Source organism: Saccopteryx leptura, chromosome 4, assembly GCF_036850995.1.
Source record: "Saccopteryx leptura isolate mSacLep1 chromosome 4, mSacLep1_pri_phased_curated, whole genome shotgun sequence".
Taxonomy (NCBI): Eukaryota; Metazoa; Chordata; class Mammalia; order Chiroptera; family Emballonuridae; genus Saccopteryx; species Saccopteryx leptura.
The window spans coordinates 149,697,975-149,716,731 of record NC_089506.1 but is presented as its reverse complement, the minus strand read 5'-3'; the positions used below and the strand labels follow the sequence as shown (position 1 = coordinate 149,716,731).

General features: G+C 34.4%; 1 pseudogene; it reads right to left on the bottom strand.

The window, feature by feature from the left end:
* Window positions 1-13,955: 13,955 nt before the first annotated feature.
* On the bottom strand, window positions 13,956-14,042 carry LOC136404739 (small nucleolar RNA SNORA40; annotated as a pseudogene).
* Between the last annotated feature and the right edge of the window lie 4,715 nt (window positions 14,043-18,757).

Here is an 18,757-nt window from a genome sequence, read left to right as displayed (position 1 = left end):
GTAGTTTTAATTTTTTTCCTCTCAAGGAAGAAGTTCAAGTTCATGTGCACTTTTTGATGATGCTTTATAAAGTTGTTTTCTAGGATAGGTTGTATAACTATAAGTAAATGACATTTAAAGAATCAATGTGGCTGCTTTTATTATGTGTGCATCTATTTAAAAGCACATGATGTTTCTTTTTTCTTTTTCGTATGTTAAAACATATACCATTTGACATTTTATCCTTTCAGTCCTTATTGAAAGCATTTTTTTGCCTTGTTGGACACGCTATGTTATTCTTTCTGGTCCTATGACCATTTCCCCTTTATTTAGCCATGATGTTCTTTTCTTTCCCCTGTCCTGCATGTTGCCATGTCCCTTGGTTTCCCTGTATAACTCGAGCTCTACTTTATCCCCATAGTAGTTTTGCTTTTTCCCAGAGCTTCAGTCATCACTTGTACAAGATGACTTCCAGTCTCTTATTGCCAGCACCAACAACTCCCCTAAATCACATTCTCATATTTCTTGTTGCCTGTTGGATTTTTTCTCTACCAAAACCAACATCTTATCTCCTAGATAAATTCCATTTCCTAAACTGGACTTTAAACAACTTCCTCCTACACATTTTTTACCCTATCTGCTCTTGAATCTTTGTGTTTTATTCAATATTTGTCTAAAATTTCACCATATTTTTACTCTTAAAATACTTGTATGTTAAGGTCCAACTCAATATTCATCTTTGAGACTGCTCTGCAACTTAGTTATTGTGGAACTTTGGAAAAATGCTTGACTATTTGATCCTTCATCTCGTCACCTATAAAGTGGAAATAATAATTCCTATACTCAATAAATGAAAATTAACTACCATGTAAAAATAATGCTATGTTCTGAATGTTTGTGCTCCCCACCTCAAATTTATTTTATTTTATTTTTCTAAAGATTTATTTATTCATTTTAGAGAAGGGGGGAGAAAGAGAGAGAGAGAGAGGGAGAGAGAAGGGGGGAGGAGCAGGAAGCATCAACTCCCATATGTGCCTGGACTGAGCAAGCCCAGGGTTTTGAACCAGCAACCTCAGCATTCCAGGTCGACGCTTTATCCACTGCACCACCACAGGTCAGGCCCCCCACCTCAAATTTATATGTTGAATCTAATCCCCAAAGTGATAATAGTAAGAGTGTGATTGGGTCATGAAGGCAGAGCCCTCATAAATGGAATTAGTGCACTTATGTAAGAGGTCCCAGAGAGCTAGCCATATGAGGGTACAAGTAGGAGAAGTCTGCACTTGTAAGAGGGCTCTCTCACCTCACCTGCTATCACTTTGATCTCAGGCTTTTAGCACCAGAACTGCAAGAAAGAAATTTCTGTTGTTCATAAGCCACCCAGTCTATGACATTTTGTTATAGCATCCTGAATGGACTGTGACACATGGGATATTATTATATTATTATTACAGTGACTGAGATGATTAAAATTTAATGTCTTGACCAAGAACTATAAGGAAAAGCCAACTTCTATGGGCTAAATGAAAATTCCTGTTACAGTGAAACTTAGCCAACCCAAGTGAGATATGTTCTCAATGTGGGCCCTTGATTATTAGTTTTTTTCTTCATTTTCATTGCACTTTCTAACTTTAATTGCCATAACATACAATTTTGTTGGACAGACTAGAGAGGATCAGCCATGCAGAGTGTAAACGTGAGGTTAAGAATTTCTGAGTTTAGCCTTGGTTCAATCACTTAATAGCTTTGTGGTTTTGGACAAGTCACTTAACCTCTTTGAGCTTAGTTTCCTCATATGTACACTTTAAGGTTGTGGTGAAGATTAAATGCATTAACACAGGTAAAGCTCTTATACTGTAGCACTTACATAGTAAACATATTTGCACACAAGGGAGCAGGGGCAGACAGACAGGAAGAGAGAGAGAGATGAGAAGCATCAACTCATAGTTGCTGCACCTTAGTTGTTCATTGTTTGCTATCTCATATTTGCCCTGACTGGGGGTTCTCCAGCTGAGCTAGTGACCCCTTGCTTAAGGCAGAAACCTTGGGCTTCAAGCCAGCAACCTTTTGGCTCAAGCCAGCAACCATGGGATTGTGTCTATGATCCCACGCTCAAGCAGGCAACCCAGTGCTCTAGCTGGTGAACCTGTTTTCAAGCTAGAGACCTCAGGGATTCAAACCTGGGTGCTCTGCATTTCAGGTTGATGCTTTATACACTGTGCCACCACCTGGTCAGACTGGAAATGTAATATTTTCTTGACTGGACAGACTGCATGTTCTTTAAAGAAATGATATCTAGTATTATTTGTGTACTGTTGCATCTTCCAAAGAATTGAGTGCAACACTTAGCACAGTGAATTTCATATAGTTGGTACTTAATAAACATTTGTTGAATCATAATTAAATTTTGTACTTCAAGTCATTAGCCAAAATTTTAGCATTTCCACACAAAAATTTTCAAGGGCATATAGTAAGAAACGCTTTTGTAGGCCTTACTTGAACTTCTTCTTAAGTAGAATTTAACCCACTCAGTTTTAGAATTTTTTAAATCAATTTTTAGATTGACGATTCTATCATAGAGTAAGACTTTTTTTTTTTTTTTTTTAACAATGTTTTTAAAAATAGTTGTTTTAAAGCACATTAAACTTAGAAGAATTTATTGCTTTGAAAATTTTGTTGATTTTATTTTTACCCTCTGAGTGAATAGAGAAAGTAGAAAATGTTTCTATTTGAAATACTTGGGACACTAAATAAATAGTCCTGTTTTAAAATTTTCTGGCATATAATTTTTGTGTGAGATCCCTCCAGATTCTAACAGTTCATTACATGTTTTCATACACAACTTTGGTTTCATTCATGAGTTCTTCAAGACTGCAGTTTTGTGATTTGAACTGCTTTTGTCATTAAATGAGGGATAGCTGAGCAACAGAGAAGTTTACACAAAAGTATATAAAGGATACTAGACACCCCTAAGATAACCCTATAAACAGAAAATGAAACCATTATGATGGAAATGCAGAAAGACACTCTGACTTCCCTGTAGCCAGGAACCGGCCTTTCTTCTGGCCTTGGGCCTTCTATTTCTATGAATTTAATTCTTTTTTCCTTTCATGTTTCTTTCTTTCTCTCTTTCTTTTTTCACGTTTCTCTCTATATTTAAACACTAAGGAAATTTTGGCATAAATTATTTTTGTTCTTCTTACTCATTCCCAAGAAAAAATATCCTTGGAATCATTCTAAGAGTTAAACTAATCAGGATCCCAGTCCTCATTAAAGGATATAAAGTAAACCAAATGTAGGAGGAAGTAGAAACAGAGGTGTCTCTGAAGGCCCAGGGCTGCTGCCATATTTAACATGTTAGAAATGTTCTGAAAATAAAGTAAACAATGAAATCACTAGGTTTAGAGACGACGTTAAGCTCCTCAGGATGCTGACAGACCGTGCTGATGAGGACAAGCTTCAGTGCAGTGTGTCTGACAAGGGGCAGATGACACTGGCTAGGAGTGGGAATGCAGGGACGAGAACCCCAGATATCTTCCCATGTGTAGCTGAGCCTCTGGACTTTTGGAAATGTCCATTAAAAAAAAATGAAAGCTCTGTGAATGGTCATTTCCTGAATCAACTCAACTTTGGTGTAACTCAATCTTGAAAATCAACAAAATATAGAATAGCTTCAAACATAAAATTAGAAACAAAATAGAAAATAATATTTTGGCCTTTTGTACAAAACACGTTATTTTCACACTGATAAACTGCATCAACTCTCCTTAAGCTTTTATTCTTGTATTTGACAAATGTTTTATTTTCTGCTGATTATTCAATGCACTTTGTACATATAAACAAAAATGTAGTTTCTTATGTCATACAATACAACTAGATGATATACAAATAAGTCTATGCAATATTAAATAATATTAACTATATATTATACTTAATGTCTAAATATAATAATTGCAAAAGTTAAGTACTACTTAATCCTCATTTACCAGATGAGAAAACAGAGGAATGGACAAGCTGAATATAATGTGAGATAGAAGATGCAGAAAAATCATGACTAAAAAAACTGAGATGGTAGAGGAATTTTTAAATCTTTACAGATTAAAATGTACTCCATATTGAATGGGAAAACTTATTATAATGAAAGAATGATGAAAAAATTAAAAGGAAAATTAAGCCTAATTGTTTTCAAACTATCATTAGTGGATCGATTTGAAGGTATCTAGGGGGTTGGGAGAGCCAACAGTGAAGACGATTGTTGTGTGTTTACCTTTTTCTATTTTGGGCTCTGTTCTGAAGAAAAATATTCTGTAGTTAAAAAGTGGAATGCCACTTGACCAGTTGTGGCACAGTGGATGAAGCGCCTACCTGGAATGCTGAGGTTGCCGGTTTGAAACCCTGGGCTTGCCCCGTCAAGACACATATGGGAGTTGATGCTTCCTGTCCTCCCCCCTTCTCTCTCTCTCTTTCTCTCTCTCTCTTCTTTAAAGTGAATAAATAAAATCTTTTAAAAATATTAAAATAAATTTTGAATGCCAATGATAAAGGCCAAATTTTCTTGATCGTATTTAATCATGCTCATTATTTTTTTCCCAAAATGCTAATTTTGGGGGGGAGGGGTCACAGTTTGTGACATAGGACTGGACAATCAGGCATGTTTAAGAAAATAATGATCATGAATGTTCACCAAATCTCTTTTTTTGTAATTTACATAAGCTACAACTGTATTCTGTGATATCTAGATATTCTAAGAAATAATGTATATTAAATATATAAATAGGTGTAAGTGGATCATATATTTCTTAGATAAATGCATGGTCACATAAGCTGGCTGCTGAGGGCACTAGTGTAATGATAAAGCTGTCATTTATTATGTAATATTAATGGAAGTAATAGTGGTGGCTCACTATTCAGAAAACAAAGATAAAGTGAAACTTGGTGATATCTAATAGCCAACAGGTAATCTTTCTTTCTATGTGAATATGCTTAGGATATAAAAGTGTGTTCAAACAGTGTATTTGTGGATCTATTCAGCTCCATCTGCTTAAAAAATATAGCAAAGCTAAGAATAGATGAAAGAAACCTAGAGGAAAAAAAGGAATGCTATTTCTCTCCTCATGCTAATCCCAGATATTTCTTCAGCTTCAGTGTAAAAAATGATCACAATATAAAAAATCATAGTTCATAGTCACTCCATTTGATAATTAATTTAAAAATAAACATTTGTAAAGATGCTGAAGTAGAGAATTTTCTTTCGTAGGCAGTAAGGCAGACTCACTCACATTGACAAGCATTTAATTGAAAATACTTTTTTTTTAATTACTGTAAATTATCTAGTTCTTTCTTTACAGAAATACCTTCAGGAAAGGCAGTTGAACTAAATTTTCATTTTTATTTTGCTGAGGCAATCTGTTCTTGACTTGTTCTACACTTGGGAAAAGACCCTCTGGATGTACTAAAATGTTTTCCTAAGTGTATTTTATAATAAACACAACTTGCTTCAGAAAAAGAAATGACTGCATACATTTGTAATAAAGCTGTGAAGAAGTTGATCAGTGCACTGACTATCCAATTGTTAAAATACTGTCTCACCTAAATAGAATTTTAAAAAATTTATAATTTTAGTTCTCTATGATTTATAGATTTCAGATCATCCTTCATTTTAATCTTTGTTTCTTCTTCAGAAAAATAATACTTATTTTTATCTGGCTCAGAAAGGTTCCTAGTAATTTGCACTCATGTCATATATATGTGACAGAGAGAGAGAGAGAAAGGGAGAGAGACAGGGACAGACAGACAGGAAGGGAGAGAGGTGAGAAGCATCAGTTCTTTGTTGCAACACCTTAGTTGTTCGTTGATTGCTTTCTCATATGTGCCTTTATGGAGGGTGGGGGGTATAGCAGAGTGAGCGACCTCTTGCTCAAGCCAGTTACCTTGGGCTTCAAACCAGTGACCTTTGGGCTCAAGTCAGCCACCATGGGGTCATGTCTATGATCCCACACTCAAGCCAGCATCTCTGCGCTAAAGGTCTTGAGCCCTTGCTCAAAACTGCGACTTCAGGATTTTGAACATGGGTCCTCTATGTCCCAGTCTGATGCTCGATCCACTGTGCCACTGCATGGTCAGGCCATGAATTGTATTTTATTAAGATGTTTTGATATTTTAATACTATATCATCTTGGTATTATACTGAGAAATACAGGTCAAAAAGATTTATTTACTTTTGTTTCTTATATGTAATCAGTCTTTAAAAACTAGAAACATGCTGTCCTGCTACCTACACACTGGGAAACAGTGCTGCTTATAGTCCCCAAAAACTTTAACCTAAATTCAGATCTAGGCCTCAGAGAAATATAACCTGAGATTCTGTACCTCATGCCTAATGTTAGAGGGGGAAAAACCTGATCCATTAATTCTGCACTAATTCCCCCAAGACTCTGTCCCCTTGGGAAGTAGATAATATAAATACAATTTTACTCATTTGAAATAGGTTGTGCTTATATTCTTGAAAATTGTCCCATTTTTTGAATCCATTTAAAAATTTTATGTTGGCATAGCAACAGATTAAAAGATCTACCACAGTTTTTAACACTTGCTTCATTTTTAAAAAACAAAGAGTATATTTATTTTACATTTAATTACATCCTTTCTGTCTTCTTCTCTCAGCCAATGCATGTGAGACTAACTTCCTCTCTCACTTCTCTAAGACACTCAACCCTGTAGTGTATGTTTGTAATTAAAACTATCATGCTAAAACAGCTGTCTTAAAAAAAATACAACAGTGTTTCAGTAGGTCATTTTCTTATTATGAAATGTTTGTCTGTAAATCACCTAATTGACCTGGGAAAAAGCATCTCATTGACTTTATTTATAATATTGAACTTGAAACCTTCTATCAAAATATTACCCAAGTATTATTTTTTCTTGTCTTATGAATAATGTTTATAAATTCTTGGGGCATAAGTTAATGTTTTGGGAAAGTACCCAGAATATAATGCTTAAATTGCTCAGTATATTTTCCCACTTTGTTATAAGTTGGAATTTGAAAATGCATGAACTCAGAAAGCACACCTCTTTCACATCTGATCAACACTGTCGGGGAATTTTTAATCCCTGTCCATGAAGCCCATAGGATCTTTTTAAGACAAGGAATCTCAGCTCTGGCAGTACGTTGGAAACATCTGTGGAGCTTTCAAAATTGCCCAGATCTCCTCCCACTCTCTGCCTCAATCATGTTTTAATTTTTCTAGAGTGAGTCTCAAGTAGAAATATATTTTACTACATTCCCCATGTAATATTAATGTACAGCAGAGTTTAGGACAATCAACATAGATAAACTATGTACTCAGCCTCCCATCATTCATGGGAGTAGAGGCTAAGAAGAAAGTTGGAGGGCAAGTCTTTGAAGGTGAAAAGGTCAAGAAATTATGAGGTCAGAATGTTGATCATTTAAAACAAAGTGAACTGAAGAATGAAATAGAGGCAGAGGAGAGATCACAGAGACCAGAGGGACAGCGGTCAGAGGGAGGGGCGATGAGGGGATGGGATCAGAGAAGGTAAAGGGATTCATGAAATTATATATACATAATACAGAGATATAGATAGCAAGACGGCAAATCCTAGATGGAAGGGGGGAGGGTGTTGAGGAGGAGAGGGACAAAGGGGTGTGGGGGGCACATGGGGGTGGGGATGAGGGAGTTGTATTTGGTGGGTACTTGAATCCATGTAAACACAATAAATTAAAATAAAAAAAAGAATGTTGATCATTTATACTTTAGCAATATCATTTTTTTTAATGGCCTGTCTGAAATAAAACTGAAGATTTGATCTGCAATGTACAAAGTAAGGGACTTGATGCTTATCTTGTTCTAGTTTTTCTCTTCTTTAAGATCATGATTGTATTTATCTTTTCATAGCTACATCATAATGTGTTGACTCATTCTCAATTGTGGTCAATTTTCTAAAAGTTAATAAAATAAATAAAATAAAACCAAATAAAATTAACAGCAATTAAACCTGGTTTCTCCCATCTTGAATTTGTAGAGTTAAAATTTAAAGGTGATAATCTTTCATTCTCATTTTTGAAAAAAAATCTCATTATTCTTATTCTGTCATTCAAAGTTTATCATTCATAATATTGACTTTTCTACCTGCCTCATGTGACATAAGGTCCCCCAAATATAGAAAGATGATGCCTTTGAAACCCAAATGTTTAGACTGTTTTTCTGAATGTCAGTTCTAAATATATATAGAGAACTTGCTTAATGCTTATCATTCATCGTATTTAGGAATACAACAGGTGTGACTCTGAGTCAGACTAATTTCGTGTAGTCAGGAAATGACATCATAGCATATTCTTCAAAACATATACTGCAATACATTCTTTAAACTTCCCCAATGTCATTAGTATACAGCATAAACATATTAATGGCCTTGAGTAAAATTACATACAATTGTTACTTTTTCACTAAAATAAAAAAAAAAAAGTACTAGATTTTTCTTTTTCCTTCCTATACTAGGGTTTGGATACTACCACCGGCTTCCCTGTGCTCTCTTCCTCCCATTGTTTTGTAATGAGACTTATACATTTGCCATGGAGGACCAAATTTTAACTGACATTCACTGAACACATCTTATTGAGCAGTGCAGCATTTAGTACTAGTAACCCTCAAAATAACATCATTATTATTACTATTAAAAATAAAACTAGTAAGTGAGGTTTAAGATTGTTTTCCTATTCTTTCCTCTCCTTAGAATATATTTCACAAAAGATATTCAGAGTTTTTTATTTAAAAGATAGTTAAAATAAGTATATGCTCTACATGGGGTTTTTTTTTTTTTTGGTGGAATATCTAACAATTCAAATTTAGGTGGAAACCAGTATCATATAAAAATCTGGAAAATCCCTAATTGTTTTGTTAATTTCATAGTAAAATTATCTATATAATAATAATGATTATATAAATGCTATATATTGTTTTCAAATTTCTGAGTTCATCTGTAGACAAACAAAAAATAAGTATCTTAGAAAGTAAAAATAAATATCAAATAGAATGTAAATATTATAGACTTTGATACTATGAAGAGTTGTTTAGCCAATAGAATAAGGTAGAAATAGGTGTACTAATTTTTTATCTTACATAGTGCATGGTAAATAGATACATCTAACAATGATGGATAATGACTAAGCAGGGGCTTGAAGTTAATGTTTTATGACAAAATATAGCTACTAGAAAAATTAAAATTATGTAATATGACCAGCAGAAACAAGAATTAAGAAGAGAAAAGTGATGAGAGGTAGTAAAATTGGTTTATTTTTTATAGTAGAAAGATTTTTCAATATATAGTATAATTTCTTTATTTTAAAATAGAAATATTTAATCCTTCCATTTGTTTCTTAAAATTTTTTATTTAGGTACAGTTGACAAATATAATAATTTTAGGTAAGCAAGAACTTGGTAGATTCTATCTAAAAGTGATAAAGACATAGAGATATAAATATTTCATTTACAGGTATAGTACTGATCACTGTAAAATGAAGTAAAAATAGAAATCATTGAAAGAAGTTGCCTCTGGTAATGGAATAAGAGATAGTTGGAAATGGCATATTTTACTTTTCATTATATTCAATTCTGTACTAGTTTAAATTTTGTTTTACCAAATACATATATGATTTTATAATTTAAAAAATTTTATGGATTAAGAAATAATATTGTATAGGCTGAGGTTTTACCTCTAACAAATGTAACAGCCAATGCAAAAATTGCTAGTGTTTCAGAACCTTCTCCTTGGAGATCTGTTATAATATGAAATCCACCAGCTGTCAGCTCAGGACTCATGGTCAAAGCCTGAATGAGACGTCATATTTATGGCTTTAGGCTAGGAAACAAGATACTGGATCAAAACCAAAACACATTGTATAGACTCATGTGGCTGCTTTCTTTGCCTCATTAGCCTGACTTGATCTTTATTATGGATTTAAAGTAAGAGATTTTATATTGTTAGAATCAGAATATGATGAGTACATTCATTGATTCTTTCAACAACTATTTATGGAGGGATTACTATGTACTTCACTGTCACTGGCACAAGGAGCTGGGTACAGTTTTGAGAAGGATAGATAAGATGCCTGGCCTCGCCAAGCTTATCCTCTTGAAGCAAAGACCAACATTAATCAAAGTGTCATAGAACAGTTGCAAACTGACATAACTGTAGTAAAGGAACTCAGTTGTATGATAGCAGGTAACTAAGAAACAGAGTTTAAAGTAAACAATCAGGAAAAACTTTTCAAGAAAGGGATAGTTGACCTGGATACAAGGAATTAGTAAGAGCTGTGTAAAAAAAGAAAGAAGAGTGTTCTAAGTAAAAGGAATAGTATGGACAAAGGTTGTGGGCTGGAACAAACTGTGACAAGGTCAAAGACACTGAAGAATGCTGTGTGACTGGCACAGAAAGACAGGGGAGAACACCGAGAGTATGATTGGGGCTACTGGTATAATATTTTTGGTTCCCAAGGACATCTAGTACTTTGCCCTGTGAACACTGGCTACATAAGTGATGAAAAGAATAATCTCTGGATTTTTAAAGCACTTTCTTTGTCAGGCATTTTTACATAGATCAATTTATATAAATTTATCAACTCTGAAAACGCTGTTGTGAAGTAACAACCTCCCTGTTTTACTAATGAGGGAACAGCTAGTTATGTGTTAGAATTTAGATTGGAAGCCAAACAATTGCAATGGTCAGTACTCTCAGTCACTACGCTATAATTAATGCCTTCAGGAATGAATATGTGAATGATTCAATGACTATAGTAACTTTGTTTTGAGATCCTTTAGACTAAAATGTAAGCATGTTTTCTTTGGACTACTGTAGATTAGTTAGATGACTTCTTGCACTTGGTGAGCAGTTTATTAGGAGCTAAAATGAAGACTGCTATTTCCTGAGCACTTATATGCTAGGTACTATGCAAAAACTGTGCATGCTTTATTTCAGTTATTTGTTTATATGCCCATAAACCAAGTTATTCTGTAAATTCATTGAGATGGAGGCCTTGTAGTATTCATATTGGTACTAACAGTAAATAAATCTGTTTTTTCCTTTCTGTCCTTTCATTCCATATTTAAGTGCAATTTTAATTGCTTAAGTGCAGGGAGAAGGAGTAGGTGACCTTTTAAGAACTTCCAGGAGCTGTAATTCTGAATGTCCAATCAAACTGCTGTTAACTCAAACTACATTTTAGTATGTAGCAGCAGGCTCAGTTAATTGAAAGATTGTCCTTAAATAAAAAAAAGGCTGATGCAGAAAGATGCATATAATTTTCAGCCAAATGTACTTTCTCTAAAATATGCTTTCACATGCTTAATGAAATTGTTTACTCTGATATTCCATTGGCATTGAAAAGAGTTGAAAATGTGTATTTTTAAAGAGGAGATGTTGTTGCAAGACTTTTATGGTTATTTATCTGGGTTCTGATCCACCTGAAATGATTCCATCCTCAGGCTTGCCTCAGGCCAAAACAATGCGAAGAGAACTGGGGCTGACCACAGACCTCGGTTCTTCATAGCCTTCTATTTATAAAACTAACATCATAAAGAGATGTTGCAAAATATTGAGGTTAAAAATTACTTGCAATAAAATAAATTCTAAACATGTAATAGGGTGTTAAAAAGTGATTGCCACAATATGAGTAGAATCACCTACAGTTAAATATATTCATATAATATATAATACTTATACAGTTATTAATCAAATTTAACAACATCCAGGGCATTTGTGTAAAGAAATTGCCAAAAAGGACTAAGTGGAATTTTCAGAGATGAATAAAAAGCATAATTATAAAGTAGACTTGAAATGTAAATGAGGCTATGAAATTGCCTTTTGTTAAAGAATATTAATGACTACGTTAGTACTTGACTAATATTTTATGATACTTAGTCTGCTATTATGAGAAATGCTTCATACATCATCCTATACAATAGTTTATAAATACAACTATAGTTGTAACACCTATTTTATACCTTGCTGGTGAATTTGGTCTGTTGATACTGAATATTTGCTAGATAATTTAAAAATGCAATATGTATGTTTATGATAATCAAGAGAAATTATTGAAGCTTGCATGATTCCCTTGTATTAGTGCATTCTGTGCAAACTTTTGTAACTATGTAATATCTGACCAGATGAAAATCTTTAAACTATCTTAATCATAATTCACAATTTGGTAACCACCTGACAGATAGACCAAGAGAAACTTGATGCCTACCAAGATTTATTTTCAGAAAAGCTAAATTTTGAATGTAAAAAGAAGTACACATACTACTTGCAAAGAGAAGCTCTGTAAAGTAAATTTGCATAAAAATAGACAAGGAGATTATGTTGTATTATTCTTTCTGTAGTCCTCTACAGGATAGCTGTCTCCCTTTGCTTCCTCCCTGTGGGTTTATGCCCTGATTTAGCTCTTAGCTCTTTGGTCTCTTGTTGTTACAGCTGCTGTGAATTTAAAGGTTACATCTACTCTCAGATCTTCAACTTTCAACTTTATGTGAATAATATTTAATTCCCACATCTTCAATCTTGGCCTTCAGAACTTCAGTATCCTACTTCTTGCTTCGAGTGGAACATTTCAACTTGACTCTCTGGCTATCACTTCAGTGAATATTTAGTGTCTAAAATTGTAGAGGTCATTTTCTATGGCTCCTCTGCTAGGCATCTATATATCAGTAACTCCAAAGATACTTTTCCAGCCCAGTCTTCTGTCAGAATAGCCACCTCTCTCCAACACCTAGACCTGAAAATCTCAGAGTATCTGCTTTGCCCATGCAATAAATATTAATGTCATAAGTACCCATGCTGTTGTAGGTGCTTACAGTGAAATGAATAAACTCTACTGTCTGCTCTCAAGGAGCTTTGGGAAGACTTACACATTTGCTTCTTTTTCTATGTCATTCATTACATTACATGTTAGTGTGACACTATGTGAATGTGAGCAAAGCGCTTCAAAGCCTTTGGGCCTAGCGTTACTGGAGGAGCTCCTTCCATGAGAAGAAATCCCCAAAGATCTAGATTTATGCCAGTCTTGGAGACTAAAATTTCCGTAGAGATGTGGGTGGAAGTCTTTTCAGGCACAGAGACTTGCATAACAAAAATAAAATTTTCATTATAATCCTATTGCTTTTTTCTCTTTCCATACACTGTTTACACCTAGTCTAGACTTTCATATATGCTCATGACTGTTTTCAGCAACCTCATAAAGTCCTGGTTTTAAGCTTAGTTTCCCTCATTGCAACTTATATAATGTGCAAAGATTAATTTTCCCCAAATCTGTTTATAGTCAATAATGGCTTATGATAAAAGTCAGAAATCTTTTTTTTTTTTTTTTAAATAATTCAGTGAGAGGAGGGGAGGCAGAGACAGACTCCTGCATGTACCCCCTGACTGGGAAAACCCACCAGGGGGCGATGCTCTACTCATCTGGGGCCCTTGCTCCATTGCAACTGGAGCCATTTTTTTAATGCCTGGAGCCATCCTCAGTGCCCCGGGGTCAACTCACTCCAATCTGAACCATGGCTGTATGAGGGGAGAAGCAAAAGGGGGGAGGGGGGAGAAGCAGATGGGCACTTCTCCTCTGCGCCCTGACTGGGAATCAAACCCAGGACTTCCACATGCTGACCGAAACTCTACCACTGAGCCAACCAGCCAAAGCCAAATACAGAAATCTAAACCTGAAATCAATGCCTTTATAGCCTGACACTAACTGTTTATTGTAGTTTTATTTCCTACTTTTAGGATACAATGAACAATAAATAATTAAAACAAAAAACCTAAGAAAATGTGTATGTTCTCTGAAAGGGATCTACTTGTTTTCTATCTTTTTTCCTTTTTTTATTTATATCCTATGCTTTTTAATTATCAATTCTAAAGTCTTGGAACCACCATTTGTTAATGCCCTGTCATTTTAATCTGTTTACAATAGATATCATGTTCCTCCTTATATGTATCAAAACTCATAATGCACCATGAGTTCTGGGTTGCAAAAGAGGATTTATTTTTTGCACCTGTGTGTAGTCTTTGGGCTCTATTTGTTTTCTAGTGGTTCAATAAAAGATAGTGTAATATACAATTCTGGAATAAAGAAAGCCCTGAGTTCAAATCCTGACTGTATAGCATAGGGCTGGTTATATAGGCTTTCAGTGCATTCGGGTCCTCATGTGTCAAAGGAGATAATACTTTTCATAAGTACTTCTGTGTATGAAACTGGGCCGAGAATGATTTCAGGATCTAGGTATATGGTGGTTGAACAAGTCTCAGCTTTCCTGGAGCTTGCATTAAAGGTGTAAATAAGTTAGTAAATAGGTGTGTTTTGATAATGAAAGTGTCATAAAGTAAGTGAATCAGGGGAGCAAAGTACTGGGAAGGCCATTTTAGGTAGGTTGGTCATGAATGAGCTCATAGTATTATAGTACTAATCTCATAAGAGTTTTTTGAGAATTAAATGAGATAACAATGTCAGCCACATAGTAAACCCCCAGAGAATCTTAGCTATTATAGCATCCTTGTTCTCAACTCTGACTCTTGATCCTTACTACTCTCCCCATCTGCAGTGCAGATCCTCCTCTAAGCTCATCTCTGCATTTTCTTCAGAACTTGTTTGAAGAAGCCCTGCCTCCTTCATGCTCTTGCATTATGCATCTCTGAACCCCAGGAATCAACAATGCCTTGATTTAGAAGTACTTGCACATATTTGACATTCATTCATGTGCAGCCTTGAGACCTCTTTGATTTACATTATTTTGAATTTTTGTATTATAATTTTACTTCCCATAGATGAATATTTATTCTTTCCAAGTAGAATATAAGTTCCCCAAGTACAGGAGATCTCCAAGGATCTGTGCTTTGGCTTTCAAAAAAAGAAAAAAAATAGATTATTTATACTAAAGAGATTCAATGTATATTTGCTGATATATTAACAAAATGTTTTATAACCTTCATATTAGCTCCCAATCTAGAAAAAATTGTGCTGCATATGGACTTATGTGTTCTGGAGTTCTGGATATTTGTATGGGCAGTTTAGATCAATATTTATATTGGCCTCCAAAATTCTAAGATATAAATTCACAAAAGGCTATTTGGATGGCTTATTCCCACTGAAAATTTTCCTTTTTGCAGCACTTCAATCAAATGATATTTTATATGCTTATTAAAATATTGTAGGCCAAAAACAAAGATGATGTCACACATAGTGTGCTGAGTGAGAGTAGTATTTACATTCTTAATTTTAAAATACTATTTATTTAAAGAACATATACATTTTAAAGAGAATGGGAGGTTAGGGCTGTACATTATTGCTTTGCTAATGCAATAGTAGCTGAAAAATAAATTGGCAGCCACAGCACTTTATGTCTACAGCTATAATCTTGATGAAGCTACGGTGTCTTGTTCATTTCCCAAATTGGGTGACTGCAGCCATGAAGAAATACTAAAGTTTCCTCAGTGTCAGGGAGTCAGTAACATCATCTTTGTATACAAAGCACAGCCCATAAATGCTAAGGTCTCTCTGTGTTTTTCTGTGTAATTCTCTTTTCATGAGATGACTGTTACCCATCAGAGCAAACAAACGCTGCACCAGCTCCTCATATACATGGCCAGGGTAGAGCAAGCAATTGTTCAGCATTTGGGGCTTAGATGTCTGTTTTTCCCTGACATAGGTGTCCAAATTTTCTTTTTATATACCTTTAATCTTTAACAAATAAAAACTAAAAAACTATATATAAAAAAACTATATATAATTATAATATTTATATGTAAATATTATAATTATATAAATATGAAAAATAAAATTTTATAGAAAAAATAAACCAAAGGTTAGAAAATAAAAACCATTGAAAAACCATTATCCAGAAATAACCATTAGTCTAATGTTGTATATTTGTTCACAGTAATTTCTGTATTTGCATAGAAGTAGTTTTATAAAAGTAGTATTTTATTCCAACTGTTGCTTACCTGCTTTTTAATTAATAATGTACTGTAAACATTTCTCATGTCACCAAATGTTTTATAATAGTATCATTTTTATGGCTGCCTGGATCCCTTTTACAGCTGTGCCTGCATATATTTAGTCAATACTCTATTTTTGTTAACTTATGTTTTTTATTTTCTTCAACATAACATAATTATGAATATAGCTTGAAGTTCAACATATTCTTTATTTTTCTTATGATTTTTGACTTCAATTCTGTGTATTTATAAATGTGTATATGCATTATATACACACATTAGGCATAGCTCCTAAGTTAGCACCAGCAATCAGCTATATAGTTATTAATCCATGATCTCTTTTATGAAAGCTTTGGGGCCAGATGTGCTATTATAATTTAGAATTTTTAACATTTAAAGAGTGCATATACCATGTATTATATGCATTGCCAGTGGGGACTGGGTCAACATATGGAAAACAAACATAAATATTACTGAAATAACATATATGAGAATTCACACTAAGTGGATAAATAAGCTTATGTAATTGAATCCGTTTTTGACATGAAATGAATTTTAGAATCACCTTATGAAAATATTTGGTTTCAGATCTGCTTGGGTATTAGAATAAAGGATTGCGGACCTGTCGTTCTGATAAAATGCGTTTCAAACACAGACTAATATTTAGAGTCAAATGATGACACTTTAATGCATTTTACATTTTACACTCTTCTATTTCAATACAATGATATTAAAAATTTCTGGAGGGGAAAAGTCTACTTAATACTTCTTCTTTTTCTCTAAATTTGCTATTAGGCAGAAGCACAAAAATCCTTCTCAACATATAAAGATAAATAGCAGGTAGGAGTAGAGTAAACCCAGCTGAGTGGTATACTAGCTGCTTGACACGGTCTGGACAGGACTTACAGGTAGAGCTCCACTCACCTCCACAGTGGTTAGAGTCATCATCAACAAGAGGCTCACATCAATGATCATACAAAATTGTGTCTACTGGGAAACCCTGCAGATTGAGATACTCTAGCTGCTGGGGTAATGATCCCAAACAATGCAAGACACCCAAGGTACAGCTTTTCTGAGCATCTCCAGCAGCAGCAATAACATGGGACGAGAAATAGGCTCAGGTCCTATCCCTGGTCTAGTCCACAGCAGAAGAATTAAGTTTTTCAACACCAACAGAACTGAATGGAAATCTCATGCTCCTAGGGATAAAGTGAAGGAAGATCAAATAGGCAAACAAGGCATTTATTTTCTTCCTGTAAGTATACGGACTAGGAGGATTAGATGACCACTTTGTACTTATTTACAAGCTTGTGGTAGAGATTCTGTGAATCTGAAAGTCACTTCACTGTTCAGAATAACCAATCTGGAACAGTAATATTTTCATCTTAAAGTATAAAAAGTCTTTTTAAGAAATAAACAATATCAATATCCAAATATCTTATCTCTTCGAGGGCTGAAATGCTTTACCCCAAGCCAAAATTTGTCAATTATAGTTAATAAATATAAAAATCTTATTAATCTAACTTAAGCAAAACAACAACTGCATTTCTCAAAGGGAAACTGATAAAACTGACATTATATTATTATATATTATATTATAATTATTATAATATACTATAGTCCTGTAACCACCTTTACACAGAACTTTTTGTCTAAAGCAGCTGTGATCAGTTCTGAAATCAGCGGGTCTGTAGCCTGGTGACAGGTCAGTAATTGTCAGAGTCCTAGCGGATAGGCTCCATGAGGTATCTGGGTGGTAGATGTAAAATTAAAAAAATGAAAAAACTACAAATATTTTTGTATAATGTAATAAAATGTAAACTCCTTTCTTTTTGTGTGTGACAGAGACAGAGAGAGAGAGAGACAGAGATGGGATAGATAGGGACAGACAAACAGGAAGAGAGAGATGAGAAGCAACAATTCTTCATTGTGTCACCTTAGCTGTTCATTGATTGCTTTCTCATATGTGCTTTGATGGGGGAATGGCTACAGCAGACCGAGTGACCCCTTGTTCAATCCAGTGACCTAGGGCTCAAGCTGGAGAGCCTTACTCAAACCAGATGAGCCTACACTCAAGCTGGTGACCTCGGGGTTTCGAACCTGGGTCCTCTGCATCCCAGTCCAATGCTCTATCCATTGCGCCAATGCCTGGTCAGACTAAAATGTAAACTCTTAATCTATGGAGGATCTGCTGTTGTTAGCAATTAAATATGCTACATTCTTGACAGGCTATCCTGATTTATTAAGATTCTGAACATTCAAAATTAACTATAATACCTTGAAATCACTTATCCAACATTGTTATTCACCATACATCATACTTTTTTATTATAGAAAGAACTACCCATCTGTGTTTACTCAGAAAACTTTCATTTGGAGTGAAGTTGAGGAGTGCTTTGTAAGCAAAGTATTTGATTCAATGAAATACTTTGATAGCGAAACTGCCATCAACAGAGTCAATAAGCTTAGTGAGTGTATATATGGACTTTGGAGCCAGGTTCCATGGGTTCATCAGGATTACTTCTGACCATCACTTTACACAAATTATTTAACCTCTATGTTTTTGCTGTCTTTGGAAAATATATATCTCACTCTCACAGCTTTACTGAGATATAATTGACATAACATACAGTTTGCCCATTTAAAGTGTTTAAGTCAATGGTTTTTAAATATCTTCACTGAGTAGTGCAACCATTACCAAAACATTTTAGAACATTTTCATTACCTCAAAAAGAAATCCATTCCCATTAAAAGCCACTGTCCATTCCCCCAACCTCACCAGTTT